The 10,069-nt window shown below is 46.6% G+C and overlaps 2 long non-coding RNA genes and 1 pseudogene across 3 annotated transcripts in view; 2 read left to right on the top strand and 1 right to left on the bottom strand.

Moving 5' to 3' along the window:
• Nucleotides 1–3,786, bottom strand: part of LOC139358189 (uncharacterized) — a 22,439-nt gene extending 18,653 nt beyond the window's left edge. Inside the window, exon 1 of the long non-coding RNA XR_011612773.1 lies at nt 3,579–3,786. This is a non-coding gene — a long non-coding RNA (uncharacterized lncRNA). The remainder of the gene's footprint in view (nt 1–3,578) is intronic.
• LOC105481038 (uncharacterized) overlaps nt 1–6,438 on the top strand; it is a 44,250-nt gene extending 37,812 nt beyond the window's left edge. The window contains exons 2-4 of one of the 2 annotated variants that reach the window (XR_011612771.1): nt 328–387; nt 3,021–3,133; nt 5,823–6,438. This is a non-coding gene — a long non-coding RNA (uncharacterized lncRNA). The remainder of the gene's footprint in view (nt 1–327; nt 388–3,020; nt 3,134–5,822) is intronic. The other variant, XR_011612772.1, reaches the window with a different exon arrangement.
• A 75-nt stretch (nt 6,439–6,513) lies between these two features.
• Nucleotides 6,514–7,255, top strand: LOC139358052 (small ribosomal subunit protein uS9-like; annotated as a pseudogene).
• Nucleotides 7,256–10,069: the final 2,814 nt, after the last annotated feature.

A 10,069-nucleotide genomic window follows, 5' to 3' on the forward strand; every position in this document is an offset into this window, starting at 1 on the left:
GTAGCTGGGACCACAGGCGCCCGCCAGCTCGCCTGGCTAGTTTTTTGTATTTTTTAGTAGAGACGGGGTTTCACTGTGTTAGCCAGGATGGTCTCGATCTCCTGACCTTGTGATCCACCCGTCTCGGCCTCCCAAAGTGCTGGGATTACAGGCCTGAGCCACCGCGCCCGGCCCTTAACCACTTTTAAGTGTGCAGTTCAGAAACATTAAGTACATTCACATTATTGTGCAACCATCATCACCATCCATCTCCAGAACGTTTTCATTTTCTCCTACAGAAATTCAGTTCCCATTAAACACTAACTCCTCATTCTCTTCTCTCTTCAGTTCCTGGTAACCTCTATTCTACTTTGTGTCTCTGTGGATTTGACTACTCTACGTATATAGGTAAATATCCTTTTGTGACAGGCTTATTTCCTTAGCATAATGTCGTCAGAGTTTATCCATGATGTAGCATGTGTCAGAATTTCCTTCCTTTTCATGGCCGAGTACTATTTCATTGTATGTATGCACCGCATTTTGTTGGTCCATTCATCCCTTGATGAACACTTGAGTGGCTTTCCCATTTGCCATTGAGTTGTCTCACATCCACAACACTAGGTTGATGTTCAGCAAGTGTAATGGGTAAACAAAACTCCAGCAGCATCTCAGGAAGATCTGGGGTGGAGGAGAGCTGAAGAAAGCGGCTCTCTTGAAATAGTGGCTGCCATCCAGGGAAGGCTGCTATCACTTTTGGAGGATGCTGAAGAGGGAATCTGTACAGGTTCTGAAGCCTTTGTCATTTCATATGTTGGCTTCTTCGTCTCCTGTTCCTAGCAGTGTTTATCAGTACCATTCTCTCTCTCTCTGTCTTTTTTGAGACAGAGTCTAGCTTTGTTGCCCCGGCTGGAGTGCAGTGACGTGATCTCAGCACTGCAACTTCTGCCTCCCAGGTTCAAGCAATTCTCCTGCCTCAGCCTCCTGAGTAGCTGGGATTACAGGCATGTGCTACCATGCCCAGCTAATTTTTGTATTTTTAGTAGAGATGGGATTTTGCCGTGTTGGCCAAACTGGTCTCAAACTCCTGACCTCAGGTGATCTGCCCACCTCAGCCTCTCAAAGTGCTGGGATTACAGGTGCGAGCCACCGCACCCAGCCTAATTCTTATATTTTTAGTAGAGATGAGGTTTCATCCTGTTGGGCAGGCTGGTCTTGAACTCCTAACCTCAAGTGATCCACCTGCCTTGGCCTCCCAAAGTGCTGGGATTACAGGCATGGGCCACTGTGCATGGCTCTTTCTTTCTTTCTTTCTTTCTTTCTTTCTTTCTTTCTTTCTTTCTTTCTTTCTTTCTTTCTTTCTTTCTTTCTCTTCCTTCCTTCCTTCCTTCCTTCCTTTCATTACTTGTATTTGCCTCCCTCCTTCCCTCCCTCCGTCTCTCTCTCTCTCTCTCTTTCTTTCTTTCATTACTTGTATTTGCCTACCTCCCTCCCTCCCTCCCTCTCTCTCTCTCTCTCTCTCTCTTTCTTTCTTTCTTTCTTTTTTCCTTCACCACTATCAGGTGAGAAGCAGTAACATTCTCAAGCCTCAAAAGACCCAAGGATCTGTTTTTAGGGAAGAAAAGGAAACAAAGACTGGAACATGCCCATCCCATGCCCAGCCCACTCCAAGAAGAAGAGAAGCCTCAAAGTCAAGTGCAAGAATTTAGCATTTCTTAAACAGGCATTATACTGGCTGTCATTCATCTGATTTCACAGATTCCTCCTAACCAGCCATGAGGTCGGGATGATCACTCTCAGGTACTCACTGAAGTCCTGAGGGCTAGAGCTGGCCTGAGGTCTCACAGCTGTTAGAGCAGGGCTTAGGCTGCTGCCACAGCCTGTGCCCTTACTCGTAAACCCCACTGTCCTCATGTGGGCTGAGCCATAGTTGTGATTGATATTTGGAAAGTATGCACCAGATTCTAACATTAGGGTCCAAGGTCTGCCCCACAGAGCTCCCAGGGCTGGTATAAGATCAGTCAGGAACAGGTGCCTGGACATGTGGTTCCACTATGAGTCCAATCGCTTCCATGACCCTTTAGCCAGGGCTCCTCAGCTTAGTGCTGGTGGCTTCTGGAAGATCTTTTGGCACATCCAGAGGCCAGTGAGTCTGGGTCCTGACCCCATTAACTGAGTACTCCTTGCCTGCTGTAGGAGGCCCCAGGTAGTCAGGGAAGAGCCTGGGGAAAGCTGGAAGTTGATTTGCCTTCAACAAAGAGTGCCTTATCTCCTATCCCTCATCCTACATCCTCGCCCCCTTGCCGACCCGGAATCCGCCCTCAGGCATCCAAACACCGGAGTTACTCCGTTCCAGCCTTTATTCTCATTCTGGAATCTGACACTGCCCCGCCACATGTCCTTGGACTACTCCCTTATCTTCTATGTCTCAATTTCCCCTTTCGGAAAAATAGGTGTAATTATCATACCTACCTTACACTGTTGATATGGGATTTAAAGGAGCTCGCACTTGTAACTTGTATAGTATTTAGCATAGAACCTGTACATGATGGCTCAATACAATTTTTCTTTTTTTTTAATTTGAGACAGAATCTCATTCTGTCACCCAGGCTAGAGTGCAGTGGTACGATCTCGGCTCATGGCAACCAATGCCTCCTGGGTTCAAGCGAGCACGTTCAGTTAATTTTTGTATTTTTAGTAGAGATGAGGTTTCATCATGTTGGCCAGGCTGGTCTCGAACTCCTGACGTCAAGTGATCCGCCTGCCTCAGCCTCCCAAAGTGCTGGAATTACAGGCATGAGCCACCATGCCCAGCCAGGTCAATAAATATTAATTGTTATTAGTACTCCCTTCTAGGTGTGCCCCTCCACCTTCCTGTGGTCTCTACTGCAGGCCAAGCTCCCCCATAACCTCCTCCAAGAAGGCTTCCCCAATTCTGTCCTGAGAGATGAAGCCCTTTAAAGACCCTAAAGATTTTTGTTTTTACCCTCTTTCTCTTGGCATTTGTTACTTGGGCCTGAATTCTCTCCTTTGCTGATTTGCAGGCTTCTTTGGGCAGAAACAATGTCTTTTTCACTGCGTAGGCTGCCCTGCACCAAGCAGGTTCCCCCTCTTCATCTTCTGGGTCTTTGATCTTGAGGCCACGTGGAGATTACAGGTACTGCATTGGGGTCAGGAGACCCAGAACACGATGGAAAACTCCATAGATCGTCAGGTTGGGCATGTCTCTTTTCCTGGGCTCCAGGTTCTCCAGCAGTATAATGCAAGGACACTGGACTAGATGACTTCCTAAGTCCTTCCAGGCTTGACAATTTTCTTTTCTTTCTTTCTTTTCTTTTCTTACTTTTTTTTTTTTTTTTTTTTTTTTTTTGAGACATGGCCTCACTCTGTCACCCAGGCTGGAGTGCAATGGCACAATCTCGGCTCAATGCAACTTCCGCCTCCCAGGCTCAAGTGATCCTCCCACCTCAGCCTCCCAAGTAGCTGGAACTACAAGTGCATGCCAGCACGTCCAGCTAATTTTTTGTGGTTTTGGTAGAGACAGGGTTTCACCATGTTGCCCAGGCTGGTCTCAAACTCCTGAGCTCTGATGATCCACCCACCTCGGCCTCCCAAATTGCTTGGATTACAGGTGGGAGCCACTGCACTGGGCCGACAATTTTCTTCTTTTTTTTTTTCTTTCTTTCTTTCCTTCCTTCCTTTCTTTCTTCCTTCCTTCCTTCCTTCCTTCCTTCTCTCTCTCTCTCTCTTTCTTTCTTTTCTTTCTTTCTCTCCATCCAGGGAAGGCTGTTATCACTTTTGGGGGATGCTGAAGAGGGAATCTATACAGATTCTGAAGCCTTTGTCATGTCACATGTTGGGTTCTGTTGTCTCCTGTTCCTAGCAGTGTGTTTAGCAGTAACATTCTCTCTCTCTCTCTTTTTTTGAGATAGAGTCTAGCTCTGTTGCCCAAGCTGGAGTGCAATGGCGGATCTCAGCTCACCACAACCTCCACCTCCCGGGTTCAAGTGATTCTCTTGCCTCATCCTCCCAAGTAGTTGGGATAACAGGCATGTGCCACCATGCCTGGCTAATTTTGTATTTTTAGTAGAGATGGGGTTTTTCCATGTTAGGCTGGTCTTGAACTCCAGACCTCAGGTGATCCACCTGCCTTGGCCTCCCAAAGTGCTGGGATTATAGGAATGAGCCATTGTGCTGGGTCAATTAATCTGCTAACTTATTTTTACTAATGGTAGTCCTTAGTTCTCAGGCTTCATTGCATAAGCACACCTTAAAGAATACAAGCACCCGCTAGGCATGCTGGCTCACGCCTGTAGTCCCAGCACTTTGGGAGGCTAAGGCAGGTGGATCACGAGGTCAGGAGTTCAAGACCAGCCTGGCTAAGATGGTGAAACCCCATCTCTGCTAAAAATACAAAAATTAGCTAGGCAAGGTGGTGGGCGCCTGTAGTCCCAGCTGCTCGGGAGGCTGAGGCAGAGAATTGCTTGAACCCGGGAGGTGGAGGTTGCAGTGAGCTGAGATCCGGCCACTGCACTCCAGCATGGGCCACAGAGTGAGACTCTGTCTCAAAAAAAAAAAAAAATACAAGCCCCCTAGAGAAAACATTTCTAGATCAGTGCCTTCCATCATTTGACCTGGAATCCCTCTCTGTCACCTTGCCCTTTCCACCTACTCCTCTATGTACTCTTTGTTTTTTGTTTTTGTGTGTGTGTGTGAGATGGAGTTTTGCTCTTGTTGCCCAGGGTTTAGGGCAGTGGTACAATATTGGCTCACTTCAACCTCTGCCTTTCGGGTTCAAGCGATTCTGCTGCCTCAGCCTCTGAGTAGCTGGGATTACAGGCGTGTGCCACCATGCAAAGCTAATTTTGCTTTTTTAGTAGAGATGGGGTTTCTCCATGTTGGCCAGGCTGGTCTCAAACTCCCGACCTAAGGTGATCTGCCTGCCTCCCAAAGTGCTGGGATTACTGGTGTAAGCCACCATGCCCGACCCATACTCTCTTTTAAACCCAGACCTCCACAGCCATCCAAAGGTAGGATACAAGTTTTGCTCCATTGAGAAAGGTGATGGTCACACCTTTTCTTAAAAACAAACTGATAACAATATGACTAATTAAAACCAGTCCATGCCAGGCACCAGGAAAAGAGCCTCACATGAATAATTAGCTGATCATATCCTCTTTAATTAATTAATTTATCTATTTTTTTGACGGAGTCTCGCAGTGTTGTCCAGGCTGGAGTGCAGTGGTATAATCTCTGCTCACTGCAGCCTCCGCCTCTCAGTTCCAGCGATTCTCCTGCCTCAGCTTCCCGGGTAGCTGGGATTACAGGCATGCACCACCACGCCCAGCTAATTTTTGTATTTTTAGTAGAGACGGGGTTTCGCCATGTTGGCCAGGCTGGTCTCGAACTCCTGACTTCAGGCAGTCTGCCCCCCTCAGCCTCTCAAAGTGCTGGGATTACAGGTGTGAGCCACTGTACCTGGCCGGTCAAATCCTCCTTGATATGTTCTGCAATAACTGTTGCTATTATCCCCATTTCTCAGATGGGAGAATTGAGACCAGAACCGTAAAGAAACTTGCTTGAGATTACGATGCTGTTAGTAAGTGGCTAAGTGGCTGTTAGTAAGTGGTTAAGTCAAGATTTAAATGAACCATTCTGAATCCAGGTTCCCCAAGATTAACAACTGGGCTTTATCTCCTCCATTGACGACAGAAGGAGGCTTACAGATTTGGGAAAGGCCGCTAGAAGAGGTGATTATAGGAAAACAGAGAAAAGAGTGGGGCTATCAGCGTCTCACCTCTCCAAAGTGCCTGTTGTAATTCAGGCATTCACTTTTTCTCCCACAGGGTTGCATCAACTGAGCCTTCTACTGTTCCACACCTCCAGTCCCGTCACTCTGGGGTCAATCTACTATGCTGGAGTCCTTCCGCTATGCTAAAGGAGATCCTTCTGATACCAAATCTCATCATCCAACTAGTATATTATTGAAATACACAGGAACAAGCAGAAGTATACATTATTCAAGAAATGGGGCTAGAATGATTGCCTACCATTCAGGAAAAAAAAAAAAGTTATGTGCACACACACATACAATTGGAATCCTACCTCAGACCCTGTGCAAAATAAACTCTAGGTGATTTACATACTTAAAAATAAATAAGGCCAGACGTGGTGGCTCACGCCTGTAATCCCAGCACTTTGGGAGGCCAAGGCTGGAGGATTGCTTGAGTCCAGGAGTTACAGACCAGCATGGGCAACACGATGAAACCTCGTCTCTACAAAAAATACAAAAAAACCAGCCGGGGGTGGTGGCCTGCGCCTGTAATCTCAGCTACTTGGGAGGTTGAGGTGGGAGCATTACCTGAGCCCGGAAGGCTGAAACTGCAGTGAGCCGAGATGGCGCCATTGCACTCAACCCTGGGCAACCAGAGCGAGACCCTGTCTCAACAATAAAGAAAAATAAAACCATATTGGAAAAGTAGTGCTTTTTCCGGTTGTGGCGCTGCGCGGTGGGGAGCTCTAATCTACCTAGCCAGGCCATCCAAGAGCCGGCTGCAGTCTGTGCAGGTCTTCAGACGCAAGAAGAAACCCACAGTTGTGGTGCGCGGCAAACGCCCTAATGGCCTGGACGAGGTGAACTGGCGGCCCTGGAGATGATAGAGCCAGGCACGCTGCAATACAAGCTGCTAGAACCCGTGCTGCTTCTGGGCAAGGGGCGATTTGTTGGTGTGTACATTTATGAAGGGTGATGGGGGACGGTCATGTGGGTCCTATTTGTACTATCTGTCAGTTCATCTCCAAAGCCCTTGTGGCCTGTTGCCAGAAATATGTGGGCGGGTGAGGGCTCACGCCTGTAATCCCAGTACTTTGGGAGACCGATGCGGGCAGATTGCTTGAGTCTAGGAGTTTGAGGTCAGCCTGGGGAACAGGGCAAAACCCCCTCCCTCTACAAAAAAAATGCAAAAATTAACTGGCCGTGGTGGCCCGCGGTAGTGGTACCAGCTACTTGGGAGGCTGAGATGGGAGGATCCTTGAGCCCAGGAGGCAGAGCTTGTAGTGAGCTGAGATCATGCCACTGCTCTCCAGCCTGGATGACAGAGCCAAATCTTATCTCAAAAAAAGAAAAGAAAACCCTATCTCAAAAAGAAAAGAAAAATAGAAAAGAAATATGTAGATGAGGCTTCCAAGAAGGAGATCAAAGACATCCTCATCCAGTATGACATGTATCCTTCTGGCAGCTGACACTGGTTGCTGCAAGTCCAAAGTTTGGAGGCTCTAGTGCCTATATTTGCTACGATAAATCCTGCCGATAAGCCCATCAAGAGGATCAGAATTCACTTGTGTAATAAGCAACGTTTGAGGGATTTTAAAGTTTCAAAAAAAACAAAAACAAAAACAAGAAAGGAAAGTATTTTGCAAAAATACCAGTTATAACAGATTGGCAGGCATTACTATACAAACAGTTAAAGGCCAGGCACGGTGGCTCACACCTGTAATCCCAACACTTTGAGAAGTTGAGGCAGGTGGATCACCTGAGGTCAGGAGTTCGAGACCAGCCTGGCCAACATGGTGAAACCCCATCTCTACTAAAAATGCAAAAAATAAAAAATTAGCCAGGCGTGGTGGTGTGCGCCTGTAATCCCAGCTACTGGGGAGCCTGAGGCAGGAGAATCACTTGAACCTGGGAGGCAGAGGTTGCAGTGAGCTGAGATGGCGCCATTACACGCCAGGCTAGGTGACAGAGAGACTCCGTCTCAAAAATAAAAATAAAAATAAACAATTAAAATTCACATGTCTAAAAAAAGAAAGCCCACCACAAGTAAAGTTAAAAGGATAAAACCAAATACTGGAAAAATATTTGTGATGTAACAGAAGAAAATTTAATATGTTTGCTATATAGAGCATTCTTGCAAAATCACAAGGAAAACATAATGGCAAAGTGGACAAAGTAGGTAAAACCAATTAAAGAGATAAAAATGACCTACAAATACATTTTAAAAGTTTAGTCTTGGCTAGGCGCGGTGACTCACGCCTGTAATCCCAGTACTTTGGGAGGCCGAGGTGGGCGGATCACGAGGTCAAGAGATCAAGACCATCCTGACTAGAGATGGTGAAACCCCATCTCTACTAAGAACACAAAAATTAGCTGGGCATGGTGGCACGCACCTCTAGTCCCAGCTACTGGGGAGGCTGAGGCAGGAGAATCGCTTGAACCCAGGAGGTGGAGGTTACAGGTTGCCAAGACGGTGTCACTGCACTCCAGCCTGGCGACAGAGTGAGACTCCGAACTCAAAAAAAAAAAAGTTCCATCTCATTAGTCATCAAAGAGATAAGTAAAGCAAGATACATTTTTCACCAATCACGTTGACAAATGGTGCCAACATATACCTCTGGTGGTAAGCTGATCCCTTTGAGGAAGACATTTTTTTTCTCCTCCACCGCCAACCCCCGGCCTTTTTTAAAAAATAGAGACAGGGCCTCCCCATGTTGTTGCCGAGGCTCATCCTGAGCTCCTGGACTCAAGTGATCCTCCCACTTTGGCCTCCCAAACTGCTGGGGTTACATGGTGCCCCGCTAGGAGGACAATTTTGGAACTTGAACCTGTAAAAAAACTAAAAATGAGTGTGATCCTGAATACTAGGAATTTATTTTGAGGATAAATTTAATAGTCAGGAGCTTCGAGTCTTTGGATGAGATAAGAACCACACGTTGTTTGTAGCCTGTGCCTGCTTATTTTTCCAGGAGTTCGGGAGCCCAGCCTGGTGAGAAATGAGTCTTGCTCCCAATGATGACCATGAATTTTGCAAAGGGTCAAGCAGAGCATATCGCTCAGGGAGTGTTTGATGACACCTGGGTAAATGAATAGAAACAATAAAAGAAATAAATAGAGGTTTCTATTGGGAGAGCAAGGACATGCCTGCCCATAGCTTGAGGCACACTTGCTTGGTAGTAATAACTATGGAGCTTCCTAGCCACTATCCTCCTGCCCCAGCCAATTCCCCTGGGAGCTGGGGAGAGATGAAAATTTGGGTAGATCCTGTTAATTTGCTTTCCAGACTTCAGTCAATCCAGCTTAGAAGAAATCCAGTGGACAGACCAATATTTATTCCCCCAAGCAGCAAATGAGAGCATGAGTTACCTTACATTCTCACCAACACTGAGTACTACCTGAGTATTCCATTTTGTCCAACTGTTGAATGTGCAGGTATCTCCTGGTAGTTTTCATTAGCATTTCCCTCATGCACCTTTTCATATGTTTATTGGTCATTTGAATATGTGTGTGTGTAAAGTGCTCATTCACTGTTCTCTTCCTTCTTTTTCTTTTTTGCCCATTTTTTTCTATTGGGTTTTCTATCTTTTTTGTTTTGTTTTGTTTTGTTTTTGAGATGGAGTCTCACTGTGTCGCCAGGCTGGAGTGCAGTGGCGCGATCTCTGCTCACTGCAACCTGTGCCTCCTGTGTTCAAGTGATTCTCCTGCCTCAGCCTCCCCAGCAGCTGGGACTACAGGTGCATGCTACCACACCCAACTAATTTTTGTATTTTTTTTTAGTAAAGACGGGGTTTCACCATGTTGACCAGGATGTTCTTGATTTCTTGACCTCATGATCTGCCCAACTCGGCCTCCCAAAGTGCTGGGATTACAAATGTGAGCCACAATGCCCGACTGGGTTGTCTATCTTTTTGTAATTGATAGGTAGGAGGACTTCATATCATCTGTCTGTAAGTCATTTGCTGGATATACTTTTGCAAATATCTTTTTTCAGTCTGTGCTTTGCCCGCCCTTCCTTCCTTCCTTCCTTCCTTCCTTCCTTCCTTCCTTCCTTCCTTCCTTCCTTTCGTCTGTCTTGTCTTCTTTTTTTTTTTTTGTTTCAGAGTTTCACTCTTGTTGCCCAGGCTGGAGTATAATGGTGTGAACTCAGCTCATTGCAACCTCTGCCTCCCAGGTTCAAGCAATTCTCCTGCCTCGGCCTCTCAAGTAGCTGGGATTACAGGCGTGCACCACTGTGCCCGGCTATTTTTGTATTTTTAGTAGAGATGGGGTTTCACCATGTTGGTCAGGCTGGTCTTGAACTCCTGACCTCAGGTGATCCGC

This window comes from Macaca nemestrina, chromosome 14 (assembly GCF_043159975.1).
Source record: "Macaca nemestrina isolate mMacNem1 chromosome 14, mMacNem.hap1, whole genome shotgun sequence".
Lineage (NCBI taxonomy): Eukaryota > Metazoa > Chordata > Mammalia > Primates > Cercopithecidae > Macaca > Macaca nemestrina.